At 46.7% G+C, this 26,551-nt stretch overlaps 1 protein-coding gene across 1 annotated transcript in view; it reads left to right on the forward strand.

The window, feature by feature from the left end:
• Positions 1-26,551, forward strand: part of LOC143815804 (contactin-associated protein-like 5) — a 1,144,596-nt gene that overhangs the window by 458,350 nt on the left and 659,695 nt on the right. The gene's annotated exons all lie outside the window — the stretch shown is intronic.

The raw sequence follows: 26,551 nt of genomic DNA on the forward strand, positions 1-26,551 counted from the left end.
TGTGAGGAGTGGCCTAATACATAGCACCCTTAGCTCCCCCTGGAGGCCAGACTGTGAAGTGTATTGGTGTCTGTGATACCTGGTCAGGTGAACTCCTTCAGTGCCATCAGAAATACCATAGCCCCCCTTAGCGGCGGAGCATCAGTACTGCAACCACCAGGACTCTGGGGCGCTGCACTCCCCCCCGGTTAAATCCAGTACTCCTGGACTGGGAAGAAAGCAACAATACATGTCAGCAAAAGACATACAATTTTTAAAATGCAAGAATAAGTAAATTTGAACAGAGCTTCCCTTTATGGGAGGTGAGGACACTTGAACGTTACAAACATGGTTAAATATTTTAAATAACATACTATAAATAACTTCTCTTACCCAACCGGGTATTCTACTTAGTGCAATTTCTGAACAATAATTTAACATTGCCTTTAAGGACATATGAGCTGAATCCACTAAAGACCTTCTTATAAAACGCTTATAAGGCTAATCAACTTTTCTTCATTTTCTACCTTTACATCTGCAGGACCGCCTGTCTATCTGCCCCAGGCCTACTGCCTCTCGCTCTGTTGCAGGACCGCCCCATTCCTCATCCGGGCCTACTGCCTTTCTGCTACTATACACAGTATAGAACTTATCAACTTTCTCTCAGTTTAGGATCGCTGAGCTATCTCTGTACGGCTCCTAGGAGGACTCACCGACTATCCCCGTACGGGTTCACTTCCGGGTCCTCATTCTCTAACACATTATTAAACATTTCTTACAATTAACTAGCTAACTACATATAACTTCGACATGTAAGCATTATTCGACTTTAAGTGCTATTGGTGAACGTCCCCTTTAAGAGGGGACTAAGTCTCTCGTAGGTAGTGCAACTTCTCAAACTGCAAGTTCGTATACAGCAAGGGCTCCAGTGCTGTTTCCAAGAACAGTTTCTTCGCAAAGAGTCCTTTTCTTTGTAAAACCAGTAGAGGGCACCTTTAAGAAGGTGCAAACTATTTACAATAAGTTTGTAATCATGCAGTGTTCATGATCCAGCAGTTCTTTTCAACAATGATGAAAGAGAAACAAAAACAAAAGCAAAAGTAGGGATCCCGGGTAAACTAAGGGATCCCTTTAATAGTTAACCCTAGTCGGGTTATAGCAGCAAGAAGACACATAGAAAGACGGACAGTTAACTATGTACAGTTTGCAAAGCACTTTAAAGCTTCATAGTAAATTGCAAGACATCAGCCGGTAGTGGACATCTCCTGACCGTGGTGGCTTCGGTCCCTGATCTCCGGCTGATGCGGTGTCAGTATCGGTGGTTGGTCTCTCGGGTGCAGTCAGTTCACCCAGTCTCTGGATTCGAAGGCTAACCCTGGCTGCAAGCTCAGTAGCCGCAACAAGGCGTACTGTGGCGATAGTAACAAGATCTGTCAAGTCCGGATCAGTCATAGTCGGGGTAACAGGTGACACCTCCTCAGGCTCACATCGTTGGACGTTCCGAGCGCACCATCCTTGTGCACTCCGGTGGCGGGTGTAAGTCACCTGATCCCCCCTTTGCAATAATGGGTCACTATATTGGTTGCGGAAGGGAGTCTTCACATTGTAACTGGTAACGAAGACGTTAGTCGGTAGTCCGGGTTCCTGTATGGAGCCCCAACCCCTTTTTGGGTGAAAGGCCAGCACAGTTCCCCGCTTTACCACGTCTTTCCTGCCGTGCGCAGGCTTTGGGTGTTTCACTTTTGGCGCGTCAGTTTGTTCTGTCTCTTTTCGGTTTTTCCAGTATAGGATCAGGCATTGTTTATGTTGTTCCCAAGTGAGCACAGCAAGGGTGAGGCCTTCCTCCCGAGCTCCATCTGGCCCAACACGGGGGGGTATTCCACTGGAAGATCACCCCGTCCGAGCTCACGTCTAGGGGTTCGCCCATCCTGGTTGGTAGCAGAGGCACCAGCTTCCCCATCGTGTCGGGAGTCAGCACCACCCGCTCCACTGAGAGGAAACGGTTATTTTCGGGGTGAGGAGCAGTCGCGGGAGCGGGATCGGTCAGGGGAGCAGGATCGGTCAGGGGAGCAGGATCGGTCGGGGGAGTAGGGGCGCCTTCCATACCTGCGCCTGATGTGATTCCACAGATGTCAATCTGTTCCGTTAACAAGGACACTGGAGTCGGCTGCAGCCATGACCGCGGCTCCTCCAAGGCGGCCTCCCGATGTGGCTCCGCTCGTCATGGCTCTGTGGTTGGAATAGGCGGGCTCGGATCCTCCATCAGTGGCTCCAAGGAGTTCGAGTCCTTCAACTGTGGTGGGTTCCGATCCATCTCCGGTCGGCGGGGACAACCCGGGGTCACTTCGCCGCCGCCCGGGCACTTGTTGATCATCTTCGCTGTCCGGCATTCGGCGGCAACGCATGCAACTGGCTCCGCCATTTCTCCAAGGTTGAGCTCCCTCTTCGCCTCGTTCCCGCCGTTGCAAATCAGGGGGTGGTTCTCCTCTGCTTCTGGGCAAATCATCATCTCGCAGCAATAGTCGGAGGGGGTGGTCGCCGCTTTTGGCGCCACTCTGGTAGTCTCCTCCCATGGTACGCCCTTCTTCTTCCTCTGTGCTCCCCATGGCGCTGCAATGGTGGTGGTTTTTGGCGAGAACTTTTGGCGGCAAGTGGCAATGCACAGTCTTTGCAATAAGTCACAGTCCAAGCACAATAAATCACAGTTCCAAGGCACACATGACCTGATTCTTCAGGCTTAAGTAGATCCTGTTCGTGATGCCAAGTTGGAGCACCCCCACTGCCGCAGGGCCGAGGGCAACCCGGTACCGGGCCTCTGTGTCTCAGTCCTGGGGTTGTCATGGTGGCTAGGCCTGGTCCGTGACCCTGCTGAGGGGCGTCCAGTGAAAGTTGAGAATGAGATGATGTTGTGGTGTGGTGTAGGTCGCGGTGAATAACGAGGACACCAGGTTGCAGTCTCTTTACCTCTTTACTGAAGGCTTCAGGATCCTCAGTCCGGAATATGGTTAACCGGGCTACCGGAGTCCGGCCGGTCCGATGGCACCTCCAGAGTTCCCTTTGCAGGTGGAAATCTGTGCCTACCTTCTAGCGCTTGTGTGTTGTAGTCCTTCCCTGCTGTGCTTACGGGATAGTCCTCACAACTGTTGTGTCTGTTTCTGAAGTTCCCTTATAACTCAATTATGATGTTCTTCTTCGTCCCCCCAGATGATATGGCTAGGACGCACCCGTATGACGGGTAGGCTCGAAGGTTTTCCGGGACCCTAGAGTCGCCCCTCTCCAAATGTTGCCCCCTGTGTCTGCTTAGGTGATTTTGGGTGAGACAGCCCGCCTAGAACTGACTGTCCTGCCGTAGGTTTGAAGTAAGGCCTGGAGCTCAATACTTCCTCTGCGTTTCCGGCCACTTGCTGTGCGCCTTAGTAGGATGTTGCCTCGTCTTACAGCACGACTCCTACTGGTGTTTCTCCTTGTTGCGTTGATCTCGTTTCTCACTCAGCACAATAAACCTCGCTTCTTGTCCTTTCTTGGGGTACCACCGCAATGAAGTGCAGGCGCGGTCCCGTAACGTTCTTTCTGTTCGCTAGGCCTCTGTCAGGATCCCACCCCTGACAGGGACCCCCCTGAATCTTCCCCTGCAACACCCTCTGCCACAGGATGTTGCCTGGTACCAACCCAGTCAGCTTCTTGTCTAACTTCCTATCTAACCCCCAGTTTTACCAGATTGTGAGGAGTGGCCTAATACATAGCACCCTTAGCTCCCCCTGGAGGCCAGACTGTGAAGTGTATTGGTGTCTGTGATACCTGGTCAGGTGAACTCCTTCAGTGCCATCAGACGTACCATAGCCCCCCTTAGCGGTGGAGCATCAGTACTGCAACCACCAGGACTCTGGGGCGCTGCATAAACATGGAGAACACCTTGGAGCGGCAGACACCGTTAGTATACCCCAACCACACATATTAACAACAACTACTTAATGAGAGCCTGAAGATTCAAGCTCAGCTTTGTACAGTGGAGGACAACACCAGGGAGCGGCAGACACCGTTAGTAGGCCCCAACCACAAATATTAACAACAACTACTTAATGAGAGCCTGAAGATTCAAGCTCAGCTTTGTACAGCGGAGGACAATTGGAATAAGGGACCGCAGACAGACTTAGTAGGCCTAAAATAACAAAAAAGGCTCTATGCAGCTTCCATTATGTGGCAGGGGTACACAGGCAGCATTGGTGTGCTCGGCGGAGGACAATTGGAAGGAGGGACCACAGACAGACTTAGTAGGCCAAAAATAACAAAATTGGCTATATGCAGCTTCCATTATGTGGTAGGGGTACACAAGCAGCATTGGTGTGCTCAGTGGAGGACAATTGGAAGGAGGGACCACAGACAGACTTAGTAGGCCAAAAATAACAAAATTGGCTATATGCAGCTTCTATTATGTGGCAGGGTTACACAGGCAGCATTAGTGTGTTCAGTGGAGGACAATTGGAAGGAGGGACCGCAGACAGACTTAGTAGGCCTAAAATAAAAAAAATAGGCTCTATGCAGCTTCCATTATGTGGCAGGGGTACACATGCAGCATTGGTGTGCTCAGCGAAGGACAATTGGAAGGAGGGACCACAGACAGACTTTGTAGGCCAAAAATAACAAAATTGGCTATATGCAGCTTCCATTATGTGGCAGGGGTACACAGGCAGCATTGGTGTGCTCAGCGGAGGACAATTGGAAGGAGGGACCACAGACAGACTTAGTAGGCCTAAAATTAAAAAAATAGGCTCTATGCAGCTTCCATTATGTGGCAGGGGTACACAGGCGGCATTGGTGTGCTCGGCGGAGGACAATTGGAAGGAGGGACCGCAGACAGTAAGTACTCAAAAAAACTGAATAGATGTTAATGTGTAGCAATAAAATAAAAAATAAAAAAAAAGGGGGGGCATACTTAGGTATAGGGGTGGGCTCCTATGCTGACTTTCAGACATTGTAATTTGGCGCAATGTATTTACTGGTGTTAATACAGGACAGGGTCCCTGCCTATTTTAAATAGCATCATACATGTCAACAAATTGTTATTGTCAGTGCCAGGCATTGAAGGATTTCAGCGCATAGACTAAACAGTGGTGGAGCAGCGAAAGAGAATTGTGCAAGTGGTAGAGCACTGTTTGAGCTGGGGGGGGGGGAAACTCTCTCGTAGCCGGCGGTACAGGCCCAGGGGCCCTCATGTTACAATGGTGTGTCTGACGTTGGGTGCACGCCACCACTGCCAGAGACACTTCATTGTACTATGAGGGACCCAGTGGCAGTGCCGTCGGCCAAAAGTGGGCACACCCACCTCTTCAGACAAACGGCACTCTGACGGGTGCTTGCGCCAAGTGGCGAGACCACGGCCCTGTGGGGGGAGTTAGGCCATTTAGGGAGGTGTAAACACGTCGTATGCTGTACAAACAGCAGCTGCAAATTAAGAGATTGGAACAGTCAGTAATACCAGTCCCAAAGCAAGAACTTTTTTCAGGAAAGCTAGGTGTCAGCCGGGAAAGGTGGGGCAAAATAATTAGAAATCCATGAGTGGTTCATTTTAATGAAGGTTAGATCATCAACATTTTGAGTCGCCAGACGAGTCCTTTTTTCGGTCAGTATTGAACCAGCAGCACTGAATACTTTTTCTGATAGCACACTAGCTGCTGAGCAAGCAAGCTCCTGCAATGCATATTCTGCCAATTCAGGCCAGGTGTCTATTTTGGATGCCCAGTAATCAAAGGGGAATGACAGTTGAGGGAGAACATCGATAATGGCGGAAAAATAGTTAGTAACCATACTGGACAAATGTTGTCTCCTGTCACTTTGAATTGATGCTGCTGTACCTGTCGTGTCTGCGGTCATTGCTAAATCACTCCACAACCTGGTCAGAAAACCTCTCTGTCCAACGCCACTTCTGATTTGTGCACCTCTAACACCTCTGCCCTGTTGCCCCCTGCAGCTCGTGTGAGAACCATCACCGGTGCTGTGTGCTGGGAATGCCTGAATCAAACGGTCTACAAGAGTAGCTTGTTTGGTTGCCAATATTTGTTCGAGGTTCTCATGTGGCATGATATTTTGCAATTTGCCTTTATAGCGAGGATCAAGGAGGCAGGCCAACCAGTAATCGTCATCGGTCATCATTTTTATAATGCGTGGGTCCCTTTTGAGGATACGCAAGGCATAATCCGCCATATGGGCCAATATTCCAGTTGTAAAATCAGTGCATGTGCTGGGTTGAGGTGCGCTTTTGGGCAAATCAACGTCACTTGTCTCCCTCAAAAAACCAGAACCCGGCCTTGCAACGCCAGCAGTTTATATTGCCCCCTGAGAAGCTTCCTCATCCAAAAAATACTCATCCCCATCATCCTCCTCGTCCTCCTCCTCTTCGCCCGCCACCTCATCCTGTAGACTTCCCTGAGCAGACAATGGCTGACTGTCATCTAGGCTTCCCTCGTCCTCGGCTGCAGCCGCCTGTTCCGTTATGTGCGTCAAACTTTGCATCAGCAGACGCATTAGGGGGATGCTCATGCTTATTATGGCATTGTCTGCACTAACCAGCCATGTGCATTCCTCAAAACACTGAAGGACTTGACACAGATCTTGTAGCTTCGACCACTGCACACCTGACAACTCCATGTCTGCCATCCAACTGACTACCCATGTATGTGTATCCTCCCACAAATACATAACAGCACGCCTCTGTTCGCACAGTCTCTGAACCATGTGCAGTGTGGAGTTCCACCTTGTTGCAACGTCGATGATTAGGCGATGCTGGGGAAGTTTCAAAGACCGCTGATGGTTCTGCATACGGCTGGAGTGTACGGGCGAACGGCGTATGTGCGAGCAAAGTCTGCGCACTTTCAGGAGCAGGTCCGGTAACCCTGGATAACTTTTCAGAAAGCACTGCACCACCAGGTTTAAGGTGTGAGCCACGCAAGGAATGTGTTTCAGTTGTGAAAGGGCTATGGCAGCCATAAAATTCCTTCAGTTATCACTCACTACCTTGCCTGCCTAAAGATGTACAGTGCCCAGCCATGACTGAGTTTCTTGCTGCAAGAACTCGGACAGAACTTCCACAGTGTGTCTGTTGTCGCCCAAACACTTCATTGCCAATACAGCCTGCTGACGCTTGCCAATAGCTGTTCCATAATGGGACACCTCGTGTGCAACAGTGGCAGCTGCGGATGGAGTGGTCGTGCGACTGTGGTCTGTGGACGAGCTCTCGCTTCTGCTGGAGGACGAGAAGGAGGAGGGGGGACGAACGCCTACAGCCAACTGTTTCCTAGACCATGGGCTAGGCAGAACTGTCCCAATACTGCTGTCCCCTGTGGACCCTGCATCCACCACATTAGCCCAGTGTGCCGTGATGGAGACATAGCGCCCCTGGCCATGCCTACTGGTCCATGCATCTGTTGTCAGGTGCACCTTTCTACTCACAGATTGCCTGAGTGCATGGACAATGCGGTCTTTTACATGCTGGTGGAGGGCTGGGAAGGCTTTTCTCGAAAAGAAGTGTCGACTGGGTAGCTCGTAGCGTGGTACAGCGTAGTCCATCAGGGCTTTGAAAGCTTTGGTTTCAACTAACCGTTAGGGCATCATCTCTAACGAGATTAGTCTAGCAATGTGGGCGTTCAAACCCTGTGTACGCAGATGCGAGGATGAGTACTTCCTTTTCCTAACGAGAGTCTCATGTAGGGTGAGCTGGACTGGAGAGCTGCATAGGGTGGAACTAGCGGGGGTGCCGGTGGACATGGCAGACTGAGAGAGGGTTGGTGATGGTATTTTTGCTGTTGCCCTACATACAGTGTTTCCTACCACGAACCTGGTGATTCCCTGACTGCTTTGGCCTTGCGACGAAACTGCCACTTTTACTGCAGGTGATGTGGTACAGTGAGGGAAGGGATGTAGTGTTGCTGACTAGCTTCATTGTGATAGGGTGATACAACGTAAAGGGACGTTTGGTAGTTAGTCCAGGCTTGCAAGTGCATGGTGGTTAAATGTCTACGCATGCAACTTGTATTTAGATTTTTAACATTCTGACTTCTGCTGAAGGTCCTTGAACATTTCTTACAGATGACTTTGCGCTGATCATTTGGATCTTGGTTAAAAAAATTCCAGACTGCACTCTTCCTACTATCGGATACCTTTTCAGGCATTGCACACTGAGCTACTTTTAACGGATGGCCACGCTGTCCTTCAACTGGGTTTGGTTTTGCCACACATTTTTGACCCGATACGGGCCTGCCAGATGGAACCTGTTGTGATGTTGATGCCTGCTGCGGCTCCTCCTCCTCCTCCTCCGCTTCAGAGCTACTGCTGCCTGGACCCTGTTCCCCCAATGGCTGCCAATCGGGGTCAACAACTGTGTCATCTATGACCTCCTCTTCTATGTCCTGGGCACCTTCCTCTGGGTCACCATGTAAGCCGGTGCTATGGCATTCGTGACGGGCCTTAATAGTCTCATCAGGGTCAGATTCTGGATCAGTACACTGCGAGGGCAATGTTCTGATCTTAGTCAAAGGAACAGCATAATAATCTGGCTGTGGCTGTGCATCTGTGCACTCCATGTCCAGTTCATCTTGTAACGGGCTGTTAACAATTTCCCTTTCTAACCCAGGCACGGTATGTGTAAAGAGCTCCATGGAGTAAACTGTAGTGTCGCCTGCCGCATTCTTCACTTTTGGTTTGGGTGAAGGACACAAGGAAGCGACTTGTCCCTGACCGGGAACATCCACTGACGACGCGCTGCTTTTAGATTTTGCACTTTCAGAGGAGGAGGCAAAAGAGCTAGAGGCAGAGGCAGCAAGGAAAGACAAAACTTGTTCCTGCTGCTCCGGCTTTAAAACCGCTTTTCCTACTCCCAGAAAAGGGAGCCTTTGAGGCCTTGTGTAGCCAGATGATGACGCTGGCTCAACAACTCGAAACTTAGGGTCTATATTGCTTTTACCACGACCACCTGATGCTCCACGACCACCACAACCACTACCATCATTACCAGCTGGCAATGACCGCCCACGGCCACGACCTCTTCCAACAGACTTCCTCATCCTTGGAAAAATGAAACCAAACTAACAACCGTTATGTGGTCCTGTACAAGCAGGTAGAAGGTGTACGTAAACTTGTTGTGAATTTAAAGCTCCCTTTTTATGTGTGGGAGAATGCTGAAAAAAATCAGGCCCACTGTATTAGACTACACAGTTTGATTGGCAGAAAGAGGCTGGCAGATATGCCACAAACTGGACTGACGCACGCAGATGCACACACTGGCAATAGAAATCTCCCTCTTTATGTGTGGGAGAATGCAGGATTTAATCAGGGCCACTATATCACAGTATATTTCCTGTGGCACAAAATGAATGGCAGATACCACAGACAGCACTGGCACAGGTGCACAGATTTGGCTATATTATTCTCCCTTTATTTTAATAATTTTTTTTTATATGGGAGACAAGTGATTTAATCAGGCCCACTATATCACAGTATAGTTTCTGTGGCACAAAATGGATGACAGATACCACAGACAGCACTGGCACAGATTTGGCAAGATTATTCTCCCTTTATTTTAATTTTTTTTTTATATATGGGAGACAAGTGATTTAATCAGGCCCACTATATCACAGTATAGTTTCTGTGGCACAAAAAGGATGACAGATACCACAGACAGCACTGGCACAGATTTGGCAAGATTGTTCTCCCTTTATTGTAATTTTTTTTTTATATGGGAGACAAGTGAATAAATCAGGCCCACTATATCACAGTATAGTTTCTGTGGCACAAAATGGATGACAGATACCACAGACAGCACTGGCACAGATTTGGCAAGATTATTCTCCCTTTATTTATTTATTTTTTTTTTTTATATGGGAGACAAGTGAATAAATCAGACCCACTATATCACAGTATAGTTTCTGGGGCACAAAATGAATGACAGATACCACAGACAGCACTGGCACAGATGCAGTGATTGGCATTATAAATCTCCCTTCTTAGGTGTGGGACAGTGCAGAAAAATACAGGCCCACTGTTTTACACTACACAGTTTCAGGGGCTGAAAATGGCTGGAAGATATTAAAAAAAAGGGACTGTACTACAATTACTATTGCAGCGCCCCCACTGTCGCAGGGCCGAGGGGTACCTGGTACCGGGCCTCTGAGTCTCTGTTCTGGGGTTGTCACGGTGGCTAGACCCGGTCCGTGACCCTGCTGAGGGGCACCCAAATAATAGGTGTGAATGGTGGTGGTAGTGCGGTGCAGTAAATAACGAGGACACCAGGTTGCAGTCTCTTTACCTCTTTACTGAAGGCTTCAGGGTCCTCAATCCGGAATACGGTTAGCCAGGCTGCGCAAGCCTGGTCGGTCCGATGGCACATCCAGAGTTCCCTTTGCAGGTGGAAATCTGTGCCTACCTGCTAGCGCTTGTGTGTTGTAGTCCTTCCCTGCTGAGCACCACGGGATAGTCCTCACAACTGTTGTGTCTGTTTCTCGTGTTCCCTCACAACTCTATTCTGATGTTCTTCCACGTCCCCCAGATCTTATGGTTAGGACGCACCCGTATGACGGGGAGGCTCGGAGCTCTTCCGGGACTCTAGCGTCGCCCCACTCCTGTTGTTACCCCCCTGTGTCTTCCTAGGTCAATTGGGTGAGACAGCCCGCCTATAACTGACTGTCCTGCCGTAGGTTTGAAGTTTGGCTTGGAGCTCTATACTTCCTCGGCGTTCCGGCCACCGGTTATGTGCCTCAATAGGATGTTGCCTCGTCTTACAGCACGACTCCTACTGGTATTCCCCTTGCTGCGTTGATCTCGTTTCTCCCTCAGCACAATATACCTCGCTTCTTGTCCTTTCTTAGGGTACCGCCGCTATATCATGCAGGCGCGGTCCCGTAACGTTCTCTCTGGTTGCTAGGTCTCTGTCAGGATCCCACCCCTGACAGGGACCCCTCTGAATCTTCCCCTACAACACCCTCTGCCACAAGGTGTTGCCTGGTTCCAACCCAGTCAGCTTTCTCTCTAACTTCCTGCCTAACCCCCAGTTTTACCAGATTGTGAGGAGTGGCCTAATAAATAGAACCCTTAGCTCCCCCTGGAGGCCAGACTGTGAAATGTATTGGTGTCTGTGATACCTGGTCAGATGAACTCCTTCAGTGCCATCAGACGTACCATAGCCCCCCTTAGCGGCGGAGCAACGGTACTGCAACGACCAGGACTCTGGGGCACTGCACTCCCCCCCGGTTAAATCCAGTACTCCTGGACTGGGAAGAAAACAACAATACATGTCAGCAAAAAGACATACAATTTTTGAAAATGCAAGTACAAGTAAACTTTTTAACAGAGCTTCCCTTTATGGGAGGTGAGGACACTTGAACGTTACAAACATGGTTAAATATTTTAAATAACTTTTCTTACCCAACCGGGTATTCTACTAAGTGCAAAATCTTTGAACAATAATTTAACATTGCCTTTAAGGACGTACTCGCTGGATCCACTAAAGACCTTCTTATAAAACATTATAAGGCTAATTAACTTTTATGCATTCTCCTTCTTTACATTGACAGGACCGCCTGTCCTAACTGCTCCACACCTACTGCCTTTCCTTTCTGTTACAGGACCGCCCCTTTCCGCCCGGGCCTACTGTCTTTCTACTACTATACACAGTATAGAACATATCATCCATCTTTCAGTTCGGATTACTGAGCCATCTCTGTATGGCTCTTAAGAGGACTCACCACTAACCCCTACGGGTTCACTTCCTGTCCTCATTTTCTAGCACATTATTAAACATTTTCTATTAAATGAAACATTAAACTTCCTTCATTACTTTCTTACTGACATGTATGCAGGACGCTATGTCTACCCCTACGGGTCTGCTGCATCTTTCTTCTAGCTTTCACCTTTACAGGACTTTATTTCAGAGCACATTACTAACATTTCTTACAATCAACTGGTTAGTTACATTTAACTTCTTCTTTCAAGACATTATTGCCATTTTACCATCTCAAGGCAACACTGTTCATAAGTGCAATATGTGAACATTCCCTTTAAGAGGGAACCAAGTCTCTATGAGGTAGTGCAACTTCTCAAGCTGCAAGTCTGTTTGCAGTAAGGACTCCGATGCTGGTTCCCATACCAGTGTCTTTGCAAAGAGTCCTTTTCTTGTATAAAACCAGTAGAGAGCACCTTTAAGAAGGTGCAAACTATTTACAACATCAGTTTTTGAATCATTCACCGGCCATGATTCGGCAGTCTCTTGATAACTGAAGCAACAAGTAGAAAACAAACAAAAGCAATAGGGATCCCGGGTCAACAAAGGGATCCCTTTAAGAGTTAACCCTGGACGGGTTTTAGCAGCAAAACAGCAGAGAAAACAATGAACTATTTACAATCAATAAAGCATTCTTGCTTACTCAGTTTTCTTGTAGAGTGTTAGAATAGTTACTTGAACCACTCAGGAGGCAGCACCGGCGGAGGCAACCCCCTAGGGTATTGCGCACCGCCTGGTACTGCGTAAGGGGAAGTGTTGTCCCATCTGGGGGTCTGCGTACCCACTGTCTTCAGTTCTGGAGCAGCAAGAGCACCACCCACCTGAAGAGGTGCCTCCTTGGCCACAAGGGTGGTCGAGGTGACGATGCTGCATGTCGTGGTCTTGACCATAGTGCACGTTGGGGTGACCTCGGTGGTCCTGGTGATGGTCATGGGCTGACCACAAGGGGGCACCTTTGCTACAGGGGTCAGCTGCACTGGCACCTTAATCGGGGGTGTCACAGGGTTCTGCCTCTTGTGGACATTCAGGGCAAACCACCCCTTTTCCCCAAAGTGCCTGGTGTAACTGACTTCGTCCCCCGGGTAGAGATCCCGGTCTGGGTGGCCCTCTCTGAGATGAGACTCCACATCCCTTCGGTTGACAAACAACTCCGCATACAGACCCGGTTCTTTAATGAAGCCCCAGCCTCCGCGGAGCTTGAAGGTGGTGATGGTGCCCTGCCTGCACGGGGCCTGGTGAGCGGCGGGGTCCTTGCGGGCCCGGTCCTTGACCACCAGGTCTTTTTGATGGTGAGCTTCCAGCCCGGCCTGGTACTCCTTTTCCTTTTCCTCCCACTGCTGTTCCAGCTGGGTCTGGTATTCTTCCCAGCTCAGAGCCTGCACCATCTCCCCTTCCCGTGTCTTCACCCCGGGGAACCCCATGAGGTTAGATCCTGGGTTCACCCAGCGGCATACCGTGCGCTCTGCATTAGCTTCACACAGCAGGGTAGTTGGCAAAATCGGGGCCTTCAGGAGGTGCTCCATACCCGTTGTCTCCTCCCATGGTAACAGGCGCTGGAGTCTATGGGTCCCAGGGGGAGGGGGTGTCGCAACGGGGCCTACTAGCAAACCCTCTGCCAGCGGGACGGGGTCGGCGAACTCACCGGCCAATGCAGGCTCCTCCTCCGCGGCGGGTTCCGCTGGCGGTGTCGGCGAGGGCCTCAGCAGCAACTCCGGTAGCAGTACAGGATCCGATGCCAGAGGACTTCCTTCCGGCGCTACCTGGTGCGGAGCCTGGGCCTTCACGTTCAGCTGAAGGAGCTGGTGGATCAAGTCTCCCATCTCAGCCTGCAAGAGATCAGCGCTGTCCGTGGAGAATTGGCTGCGGTGCTCGTCCGGGTAGTTGGGGGAGACTTCTGTTTCAACCCCACATTCGGGTTCCGAGCTGCTGGCCATGGCGTCCTCCACGTGGGTCACTTCCTGATCCTTTTCCCGCTTTCTCCTTCGTGGGCGGTTTCATTTTCTCTGCCTCCGCTCACCATTAAGAATCAGGAGGTGGATCTCGGCTGCTGACGGACACGTCTTCATGGTGCAGAAATATTTAGACTTGGCGGCCATTGTCTTTCGCGCTCTCCAGCTTGTCTACGCCCACTCCACGCCCCTCTTCTTCTCCTGCGCTCTCCTCAGCGCTGTAATAGCGGATTTTGGCGGTAAATGGCAATGCACAGTCCTTGCAATAAATCACAGTCCAAGTATAATAAATCACAGTTCCAAGGCACACATGATTCTTCAGGCTTAAGTAAATCCTGTTCGTGACGCCAAGTTTGCAGCGCCCCCACTGTCGCAGGGCCGAGGGGTACCTGGTACCGGGCCTCTGAGTCTCTGTTCTGGGGTTGTCACGGTGGCTAGACCCGGTCCGTGACCCTGCTTAGGGGCGCCCAAATAATAGGTGTGAATGGTGGTGGTAGTGCGGTGCAGTAAATAACGAGGACACCAGGTTGCAGTCTCTTTACCTCTTTACTGAAGGCTTCAGGGTCCTCAATCCGGAATACGGTTAGCCAGGCTGCGCAAGCCTGGTCGGTCCGATGGCACATCCAGAGTTCCCTTTGCAGGTGGAAATCTGTGCCTACCTGCTAGCGCTTGTGTGTTGTAGTCCTTCTCTGCTGAGCACCACGGGATAGTCCTCACAACTGTTGTGTCTGTTTCTCGTGTTCCCTCACAACTCAATTCTGATGTTCTTCCACGTCCCCCAGATCTTATGGTTAGGATGCACCCATATGACGGGGAGGCTCGGAGCTCTTCCGGGACTCTAGCGTCGCCCCACTCCTGTTGTTACCCCCCTGTGTCTTCCTAGGTCAATTGGGTGAGACAGCCCGCCTATAACTGACTGTCCTGCCGTAGGTTTGAAGTTTGGCTTGGAGCTCTATACTTCCTCGGCGTTCCAGCCACCGGTTATGCGCCTCAATAAGATGTTGCCTCGTCTTACAGCACGACTCCTACTGGTATTCCCCTTGTTGCGTTGATCTCGTTTCTCACTCAGCACAATATACCTCGCTTCTTGTCCTTTCTTAGGGTACCGCCGCTATATCGTGCAGGCGCGGTCCCGTAACGTTCTCTCTGGTTGCTAGGTCTCTGTCAGGATCCCACCCCTGACAGGGACCCCTCTGAATCTTCCCCTATAACACCCTCTGCCACAAGGTGTTGCCTGGTTCCAACCCAGTCAGCTTTCTCTCTAACTTCCTGTCTAACCCCCAGTTTTACCAGATTGTGAGGAGTGGCCTAATAAATAGAACCCTTAGCTCCCCCTGGAGGCCAGACTGTGAAATGTATTGGTGTCTGTGATACCTGGTCAGATGAACTCCTTCAGTGCCATCAGACGTACCATAGCCCCCCTTAGCGGCGGAGCAACGGTACTGCAACAACCAGGACTCTGGGGCGCTGCACTATCTCCCTACAATAATCTCTGAAAAGTATGGCAGGCAGCAAAAAAAAGGACTGCTGCACACAAAAAATGAGGACAAACAAACAAGATAGCTGTGCAGCAAGGAAGGAGCAACAGGATTTTTGCTTTTAAAAAAGCAGTTGGTTTGCACAGCGGCGTCCACACACAGCAACGCAGCGATCAGGGAGCCTTATAAGCTACAGAGCTGTTGCACAGAAATCTTGCCTCCATTGTCCCTGCAAACAAAAGGTGGTGTTGGACAGTGGAAATCGCTACAGCACAAGCGGTTTGGGGGTTAATGTACCCTGCCTAACGCTATCCCTGCTTCTGAAGAAGTGGCAGCAACCTCTCCCTATGCTCAGATCAGCAGCAGTAAGATGGCGGTCGGCGGGAATGCCCCTTTATAGCCCCTGTGATGCCACAGAAAGCAAGCCAATCACTTCCATGCCCTTCTCTAAGATGGTGGGGACCAGGACCTATGTCATCACGCTGCCCACACTCTGCGTGCACCTTCATTGGCAGAGAAATGGCGCTTTAAGTGTCATATGAAACGCGACTTTGGCGCGAAGATCGTGTACCGCATGGCCGATTCCACACTGGGATCGGGTCGGGTTTCATGAAACCCGACTTTGCCAAAAGTCGGCGACTTATGAAAATGACCGATCTGTTTCGCTCAACCCTACTGATGGGCGTGTTGGAACTGGTACTCAACAACTGGCCTCTGCTGCTCACAATGCTTTGCCAGCACTTGGTGCCGTCTCACACACTAGTCAGTGAACTGGCACTTGTATGCACTCCTGCAGCAATGCAAGAGCAACGGCAGCTGTGGACACTGAAGCAGCGCACCTTGACCAGAAGCTCTGGAAAATCTAGTTAGCTTTTCAGACTCTCAATTCATGAGTGTCGATGCACTGCCAAACAGTTGCCCGCTTGTTTTGGTGCTGCCGATCCCACTCCCTCAGTGCTGCTGGCATTGCTTTGCATGCTAGCTTCCATGTTGGGTCAGTGACTTTGTCATCCACCCTGGTCCTCCTGACCTGATGACTTAACAACAACCTGGCTTATCAGTAACTGTGTCTCATCATCATTTACCACATTAGACAAAATTTGCCGTTCCCCACTTTCATCTTCTTGTGACCGTGGCTGCTCTAAGTTTTGTGCATCACTACACATTATCTCCTCCTGTCCTTCTTGGAAAATGCAGGGTGGGAGGCCACAATCAAGAAATTATGTTGAAAAGAGCTCCTCAGACTGTCCTAGTGTAGCATCACCAGTTTCCTGGGACTCAGCATGGTGGGAGGAGGAAGGATCAGAGTGAGGATTAAGTGATTCAGACTGTTGGCTGGTGAGAATGGATCGCATGGAAGTCTGGTTGGTGCTGGCAAACATGCTAGAAGCATTATCTGCTGTCCAAATGACCACCTGTTCGCACTGGTGTGGCTTGAGAAGTGGTGTCCCATGCCTCCCTGCAAAGTGGGACAGGAAACTGTGTGTCGAGGATGGGCATATTTTCTTGTGCTACAGCAACAGATGTAGTCGCACCGTCTTCACTTCCTCAGCATCTGCGTGCACCATCCTCAGCACTTCCAGTTCCCTGTCCCTTACTGCATGCCTTGTGCATTTTCTAATTGCTGGATTTCTGGAATCCAAATTTCTTTTATTAATTGAAACTAATTTTTTGTAATGAACCCAAAAATGTGGTCAACTGTAGTAGGCCGATTTTAAAAATTTTAAATCACCCCAATTTTACAGAGAGCACGTTAAACTGTACAGAAAAAATGTTGCACTTTTACCATTGAAATATAACACTAAGCATGTTAAACTCTATGGTTGACATTATAGTCAATTTTTTAAACCACAAAAAAAAGAATTTGGTTACGTGCAGCAGCTATATGTTTAGCAACAGAATGCAAAGCCCTGCCTATAGGTTGAATTCTTTGACTTTGTTTGCTCCTGCAACTGTCCCTAGGCTAAATGCAGAATGTTTCTGATACAAACAGCAAAGCACAGGATTAGCTCTAAAGGACTGTTGGTATGATGGTTCAGCATCAGCACCAGTATCACAAATAGAGAACTCTGATTAGTTTAATTGTGCTCACACAGACCTGGATAACTACTCTCACCCTCCAATTAGTACTGTCTCTGAGCTGTGAAATGGGTTCAGTGAGCCAAGTATAGCAGCACCTGTCTTATTATAACCAGCCAATCACACTATCAAGATGGCTATGGCATTGCAGTGGCTGTCAGGAAATCCACACATGCTTATTGGTGATGTAACTGGCTCCAAACATGCGGGATGGGGAATTGGGCTTCAATTTCTGCACCAGACAATGCTCATTGAGTGATGAGCACATCCGAGCACCCAGATACTTGAGTGATATGTGAGCATGCTTGCTCATCCCTAATAGTAAATTAAGAAATCTAATGTTATCATGGTATTATGAAAATGACACAAGCTGCTGGAAGGAAGTTACTGCACTAGCCAATGATGGGGGAATCGAAAATCTTGGGTGCTTCAAAAATCTGAAATCAACTGTTGGTGCTTCATAATATGTAATTACTGAAAATACTGCTTACAAAATTTGGATTTAAAATGTCAAATTTCTACAAGTCAACCAGAAAGCAAAGTTACATATATTTATAAAATGATTAATCATTATAACCCAGAAATACAAACTCTAAAAAAAATGCAATGTTTTATATACTCCAAATTCGTACGTATTACAAATTATTTCTTGTTTTAATTTGGCTTTTGTAAATATAATAAATCATTGCTAAGAAATTTATGAGCATGTAATTATGTGAAAAAGGTAGATTACTTTACTAAAAACTTTGGTGGGAGTGCTTCTGTAAGGAGGCCATCGTAAAATCCTGAGTTGTAACTTGAATCAATGTTTTCAGTGATACCATATTTTTTGCATACAACTTTTTGATCACTTTATATATTTTTAAACATTTAATTTTTATGTCCTTACATCAGAGAGTTATGTCACAAAAAATAGTTAATGAATAACATTTCTCACGTGTCTATTTTACATCAGCATAATTTTTTAAATATAATTTTTTGTTAGGAAATTATAACGGTTCAAAGTTAATCAAAGATTTCTCATTTTACCAATAAAATTTACAAAACCATTTATTTAGGGACCACATCACATCTGAAGTGACTTTGAGGTGCTCAAAAATACTCAAAAGTGGCACTATTCTAAAAATTTCACTCCTCAAGGTATTCAAAACCACATTTAAGAAATGTATTAACCCTTCAAGTGCTTCACAAGAATTAATGGAATGTGGAAGGAAAAAATGAACATGTAACTTTTTTCACAAAAATTTTACTTTAGATCCAATTTTTTTTATTACTCCATGCATAAAGAGAAAAACAGGACCACAAAATCTGTTGTGTATTTTTTTCTGAGCATGCCAATTCCCCATATGTGGAGGAAAAGCACTGTTTGGGCACATGGCAGAGCTCAGAAGGGAAGGAGCGCCATTTGACTTTTTGAATGTAACATTTGCTGGAATAATTAAGGGATGTCATGTCGCATTTGAAGAGCTCCTGATATGCCTAAACAGTGGAAACCCCCACAAGTGACACCATTTTGGAAACTAGACTCCTCATGGAACTTACCTAGATGAGTGGTGAGCATCTTGAACCCCTAGATGTTTCACAGAGATTTATAATGTTCAGCCATGAAAATTCAAAAATCTAATTTTTCCCACAAAAATGTATTTTATCCCCATATTTTGCATTTTCACAAGGGTAACAGGAAAAATTGCATCATAAAATTTGTTGTGTAATTTATCCTGAGTGCAAAGATTCCCGATAAGTGGAGACAAACTGTTTGTGTGTACCATAGGGCTCGAAAGGGAAGGAGCACCATTTGACTTTTCGAAAACAAAATTTGCTGGAATCTTTAGCAGACGCCATGTCTTGTTTGGAGAGGTCCTGATATGCCTAAAGAGTGGAAACACCTCACATTTGACGCCATTTTAGAAACCAGACCCCTCAAGGAACTTATGTGTTATGTGTTGTGAGCAAATTGAACCCCACAAGTGCTTCATAGAAGTTTATAATTTTGAGTGGTGAAAATGAAAAAATGCCATTTTTCCCACAAAAATGTTTTTTTTAGGCCCAAAACTTTTTATTTTCACGAGGGTAAAATAAACCTCAAAATTTGTTCTGTATTTTCTCCTGAGTACACCGATACCCCATATGTGGGGGAATACTACTGTTTGGGTACATGGCAGGGCAACGAAAGTATGAAGTGACGTTTTGGAATGCAGATTTTGATGAAATGAGTTGCAGGTGCCATGTCACGCTTGGAGAGCCCCTGATGTGCCTAAAGAGTGGACAGAGTGCTATTTGCCTTCTGAAGCACAGATTTTTCTAGCTTAGCTTCTGGACTTTACATACAGTGCCACTAAGTGTTAGAAGAGCAGAATGCCCCCTCAAGTGACCCCATTTTGAAATTATACCCATTTTAGTGTTTATCTACAGGTGTAGTGACAATTTTGACTCCATGGGTGCTTTCCAGAAGCAAGCAGCAGTGGATGTTACTGAGTGAAAATTGAAAACTGCCATTGTAGTGCCTAGCTAGCTAGCTAGTGTTGTGAGGCCTAGTACATTGTGCCCAGCTCAAACTTTTGAAAACATGCACTGGTAAATTAGGTGGGCTGTCATCCCTATAGAAATGCCAAACATGTGGACACTTAAGGTACCTTCACACTGAACAACTTAACAACGATATCGCTAGCGATCCGTGACATTGCAGTGTCCTGGATAGCGATATCGTTGTGTTTGACACGCAGCAGCGATCAGGATCCTGCTGTGACATCTTTGGTCGGAGCTAGAAGGCCAGCACCTTATTTCGTCGCTGGATCTCCCGCAGACATCGCTGATTCGGCGTGTGACGCTGATTCAGCGATGTCTTCACTGGTAACCAGGGTAAACATTGGGTTACTAAGCGCAGGGCCACGCTTAGTAACCCGATATTTACCCTGGTTACCAGTGTAAATGTAAAAAAAACCAAACACTACATACTTACATTCCTGTGTCTGTCGCGTCCCCGGCGTTCTGCTTCCCTGCACTGTGTCAGCGCCGGTCGGCCGTAAAGCAAAGCACAGTGGTGACGTCACCGCTCTGCTTTAGGGCCGGCGCTTACAGTGCAGGGAAGCAGAACGCCGGGGGACGCGACAGACACAGGAATGTTAGTATGTAGTGTTTGGGTTTTTTTACATTTACACTGGTAACCAGGGTAAACATCGGGTTACTAAGCACGGCCCTGTGCTTAGTAACCCGATATTTACCCTGGTTACCCGGGGACTTCGGCATCGTTGGTCGCTGGAGAGCTGTCTGTGTGACAGCTCTCCAGTGACCACACAGCGATGCTGCAGCGATCGGCATCGTTGTCTAGATCGCTGCAGCGTTGCTAAATGTGACGGTACCTTTACTCATAACTAATTTGCTTAATTTCTTTTGGGGGGAGAGGAGCTACAGTGCTTTTACAAACCCTTTGTACTACCAGTATTGTGGAAGCCACCTATATTTCCATTGACAATTGATGGATCTGAGTGGGGACTTGCTTTTTTTGTGGATTGAGTTGAAGCTTTTGTTGGGAACATTTTACATTACATTTGCGATCACATTTATCTGGCGCTACACGCTGAGCACTTACATGGGAGTTTCCATATAAATCTCTGAGTGACATCATTCAGATGAAACCCTCAAGAGATCCATTCATTTTAATGAGGCAATAGACATCGTCTAGCCTCTGTTCAGCGTTGTTCTCCATTTCAGAGGTGCAGAAAACTGTGGCCGACTGCACTTTTATGCACGTCTAAACAGCTGGATCATAGGCCAGACAACATGCACAGCGCCTCCATCTGCTTCATTATAAAGAATCTTCCATTGAGAGTTTCATCTGAATCACATATTTAAGAGATTTACACGGAAACTCCACTGTAAGTGCTCAGTGCAGAGTTCAGGATAAATGTGAGCTGAGCTTTATTGCAATCTTTGGGCGACAGAATGTAAAAATTCACCTGCAGGTGAAGAATTTAATTATTTATTTTTTAGCCGTTCCTCATGCAGTATAAGTGATTAGACGACTTTACTCTTCGGGTTAGTACAATTACAGGGATACCAAATTTATATTGTTTTTTTCTGTTTGGCTGGTGTCATGCACTAAAAGACACTTTTTATTGCAAAAAACAGTTTTTGCATCCCCGCATTTTGATAGATATAATTTTTCCATATTTCAGCTGACGGTCATGTGATGACTTGATTTTTGCGGGATGATTTGCCTTTTATTGGTACAATTTCAGACACATAACATTTTTTTATCCCTTTCTATTCCAATTTTTGGGAAAAAAACAGCAATTCAGGAATATTTGTTTTATGCTATTCTGCGTGTGTTAAAATTGATAAAGCAGCTTTATTCTTCAGGTCAGTGAGGTTACAGCGATACCACATTTATATTTTTGCTAGCACTTATCATGGGTGTTGCTGCAGGGCATCAGCTCTCATATAGTGTAGAGCTGACACCCACATTTGATCATGACAATGCTCAGCGTGAGCCCGTGCGATAACCACGCCTTATATTCATCGATTTGGGGGAGCACAGCTCCTGTAGCACCGTATATACAATGGCGGCCAAAAGTTTTGAACTTTTTTCAAAAGTATGATTACTTCTGATAAGTTGTTGTGGTGCAGTTTTCCTGGTGATGAATTGAAAGTGCATGAAGTTGTTATCATGCAAGACCTTAATTTTAACCAAAATGCTTTAAAATATACTGTAAGTATGGTCATTTAATTAAAGAAAAGTGACTGCCAAAAGTTTTGCATCTACTATTTATTGATCACGACATAAAGAGTAATCCATTGTTTACAATGCCATAACTTAGTATTTTGTAGCATAACCTCTTGCTTTAATTACTGCACCACACTGACAGGGCTTTGAAGCCATTAGGGTATTCAAGACTTTCGGAGGGATCTTGCTCCATTCCTTTTGCAAATCTGCAAACCTGCAAACCATTCATCTATAGTGCTATGCGTACAGGCCCCAACTCGTCGCCTAACTCATCCCAAAGGTGCTCTGTAGGGTTTATTGCTATGGGTACAGGCCCCAACTTGTCACCCTAACTCATCCCAAAGGTGCTCTATAAGGTTTAAAGCAGGTGATTGGCTTGGCCATTGCAACAGGCGAACCTTTTTTTTTGCTAATCAATGTTTGACTACATTGGATGTGTTCTTAGGATCATCGTCTTACTGGCATTTCCAGAAGTAATCACACTTTTAAAAAAATGCAAACCTTTTGGTTGCCACTGTATACGGCGCTTGTCGGCAAGGGACAGAAGTCGATGGATGTGTGAAGAAATTGGATTCCACACAGAACATCTATGTGATATCTGATTCTTATGGAAACATTTCCCTTTTTTAATAATTACTAATACTAACCCCTTCACAACATATGATGTATAGATACGTCATAAGTTCATATCTCCACACTCCATGTGGATTCCATCGTGGAGTCCACGTTTTCCACAGGTGGAATCACAATCCGCCTGCATCTGTTAACATGTTAAATGCTGCTGTCAATATCTGGCAGCAACATTTAACATCCTCATGCCGGAAGCACGTCACAAACTCTGCCCATCTGCGCACATATCATATGACCGTGAGTCGCTGATGGTTTGGCATTAAAACCCGGGGTCTGCAGGAGACCCCAGGGGTTGTCATTGCTGACACTCAAAGCAGATGAGCATTTTAGGTGCACAGAATATGGCTGAAGCCCTGCTCTGTGTAGCACAGGTGATTGGATAATCGCAGCTTCTAGTCTCTGATGAAGACTGTTGAAGCAAGCAAGAAGTAAAAAAAAGTTTTTCAAAATGTTACAATATAAAAAAGTCACAGTTCAAATCATCCCCCATTTGCCCCCTTCAAAGTAAAACAATATAAAAAATTACACATATTTGATAGCGCCACGTTCAGAATCGCCCAATATATCAAGATAGAAAAATAATGAATCAGACGCAAACAGAAAAAAATCAAAGAGCCAGAATTATGTTTTTTTAGTCACGCAACAATGCAATAACATGCAATAACAGGCGATTGAATCAACATATCTGCACCAAAATGGTATCAATAAAAATGTCAGCACATAAAAAATAAGCCCTCAACCATCCCAAGATCCCGAAAAATGGAGCTACGGGTCTCGAAAAATAGCTAATGTTTGGTATCTGTGAACTTTTAATGACATAATGACAGGTCAACTACTTACCGTAAATGGTAAACAATAAAACAATTGTGGAATTGCACTTTTTTGCAATTTCCCCACACTTTGATTTTTTTTTCCATTTTCCAGTACACAATATGGCAAAATCAAAGATTTATTTCAAAAGTACAACTCGTCCCAGAAAAAACAAGTCCTCACATGGCCATATTGACAAAAAAAAATGTAAAAAGTTATGGCTCTGTGGAGAAGGGGAGCAAAAAACAGAAATGCAAAAATGAAACCCCCAAGGTTGTGGAGAGGTTAATTATTATTACATTTTTGAATGTAGATGTATGAAACTATATCACACACTGACATCATGCAGACAGAAAAAATGGACACAACGATGCACATGTATGACAATATTGATGGCAGTCTTCTGAGTGTTCTGGATGAAACTTGCATGATTTTCATGTGCTCCTTTGTCCCTAGCCTTGCACTTTCGGTGCTGAGGAATGTGTTAATGGTCTTTTAAAAAAAAAAAATATGAGTGCAACAGGACAAATTATTCAATTTCTTCACCCATTTGGAGACACCTAATTTTTATCTAATTTCTGCCAATACTGTGATATATCAGAGCAGAAGGACTTAGTATCTGTGAGCAATACTAATATTGAGGCATTTTACCAGAGAAATTCCTTTTGAGCTTGTGGCTCACTGCTAAGGTACCTGCCTCCGATAGTCAATGTTTGTGAAATGAAATAATTAGCTGTATTACTTCACTGATAATTGACTGCTGCTGTTTAGAATTTATTAAGAGAGAACTGTGGATGAAACTTCACAGGACTTGAGCGGGAGAGACGTCTGCACACACAGCAGGGGTATCCTCATCCGTGGGGTTGTTGACTAACTGATGGCCGGGGAACAGCGCTGTATAAGCTTGACTGAATCCTGCTTCTCCTGCCGCTCCATTGCCTCACATGCTATATAACTGTAGCGCAGGCAGTGGTCACAAGACATTTACACATACTGCACTGCTGCTGGGAGGGCTGGTTGGAGTCAGGGGTGGTATATTTAGTGGAGACCTGTAAAACGCCCCAGAAGGAGTGCCACTGATGGAACAAAGTAGGAGTTTGCTTCCAGCACATGAGAGGTAGCACTTTTGTAGTCATGTACCAGCGTATTGATTGCAGTATTACACCAGTTACGAAGGCAGTAGTGTCGCAGCTCCATTCTCCTACATAACACACTGCTCAAAAAAATAAAAGGAACACTAAAATACCACATCCTAGTTATCACTGAATGAAATATTTCAGTTGTAAATCTTTATTCATTACATAGTGGAATGTGTTGAGAACAATAAAACATAAAAATGATCAATGTAAATCACAACTAATATCCCACGGAGGTCTGGATTTGGAATGATACTCAAAATCAAAGTGGAAAATCAAATTGCAGGCTGAACCAACTTTAGTGGAAATGCCTCAAGACAAGGAAATGATGTTCAGTTGTTTGTGTGTTGCCTCCATGTGCCTGTATGACCTCCCTACAATGCCTGGGCATGCTCCTGATGAGGTGGCGGATGGTCTCCTGAGGGATCTCCTCCCAGACCTAAAGCATCTGCCAACTCCTGGACAGTCTGTGGTGCAATGTGACGTTGGTGGATAATGCGAGACATGATGTCCCAGATGTGTTCAATTGGATTCAGGTCTGGGGAACGGGCGGGTCAGTCTATAGCTTCGATGTCTTCATCTTGCAGGCGCTGCTGACACACTCTAGCTACATGAGGTCTGGCATTGTCCTGCATTAGGAGGAACCCAAGGCCAACTGCACCAGCATATGGTCTCACAAGGATCTGAGGATCTCATCTTGGTACCTAATGGCAGTCAGGCTACTTCTGGCGAGCACATAGAGGGCTGTGCGTCCCTCCAAAGAAATGCCACCCCACGCCATTACTGACCCAATGCCAAACCGGTCATGCTGAAGAATGTTGCAGGCAGCAGATTGCTCTCCACGGTGTCTCCAGACTCTGTCACATCTGTCACATGTGCTCACTGTGAACCTGCTTTCATCTGTGAAGAGCACAGGGCGCCAGTGGCAAATTTGCCAATCCTGGTGTTCTGTGGTAAATGCCAAGCGTCCTGCACAGTGTTGGGCTGTGAGCGCAACCCCGATCTGTGGACATCAGGCACTCAGAGCATCCTCATGGACCCAGTTTCTGTTTTTGCAGACACATGCACATTTGTGGCCTGCTGGAGGTCATTTTGCAGGGCTCTGGCACTGCTCCTCCTGTTCCTCCTTGCTGAAAGGCTGAGGTAGCAGTCCTGCTGCTGGGTTGCTGCCCTCCTACGGCCCCATCCACATCTCCTGGTGTACTGGCCTGTCTCCTGGTAGCGCCTCCAGCCTCTGGACACTACGCTGACAGACACAGCAAACCTTCTTGCCACAGCTCGCATTGATGTGCCATCCTGGATGAGCTGCACTACCTGAGCCACTTGTGTGGGTTGTAGAGTCCATCTCCTGCTACCACGAGTGTGAAAGCACAACCAACATTCAAAAGGGACCAAAACATCAGCTAGAAAGCATTGGTACTGAGATGTGGTCTGTGGTCCCCACCTGCAAAACCACTCCTTTATTGAGTGTGTCTTGATAATTGCCAATAATTTCCATCTGTTGTCTATTCCATTTGCACAGCAGCATGTGAAATTGATTGTCAGTGTTGCTTCCTAAGTGGACAGTTTGATTTCACAGAAGTTTGATTTACTTGGAGTTATATTATGTTGTTTAAGTGTTCCCATTATTATTTTTTTGAGCAGTGTATATTTTGTACTATTATTTTGACCATCAGATTCTAAACTCTTTGCTCCATTTTGAGGCATGATGAAAAGTACATTTAGGATTAGGAAGGAGTACTATGTGCAATCAGTCTTTGGCTCTTTCCTTACCACTTCAGCCAGTGAACATTTATTATGTTACTAGAATGACAAGCTTGTGTAACAGGAGTTTCTCTCTGAATACCCCTTCTTGTCTGGATAGACTCTGAACACGTCAGGAAGAAGCTTGTATAACAGACTGAAGGATGTGGGGAATAGAAATAATGTGATTTTTTGGGTTATTTATACTCATTGGTTTCTTGGTGTCCGGAAGACTGGGGGAGATTGATCTCATTCTC

The sequence above is a fragment of the Ranitomeya variabilis genome, chromosome 3 (genome assembly GCF_051348905.1).
Source record: "Ranitomeya variabilis isolate aRanVar5 chromosome 3, aRanVar5.hap1, whole genome shotgun sequence".
NCBI lineage: Eukaryota > Metazoa > Chordata > Amphibia > Anura > Dendrobatidae > Ranitomeya > Ranitomeya variabilis.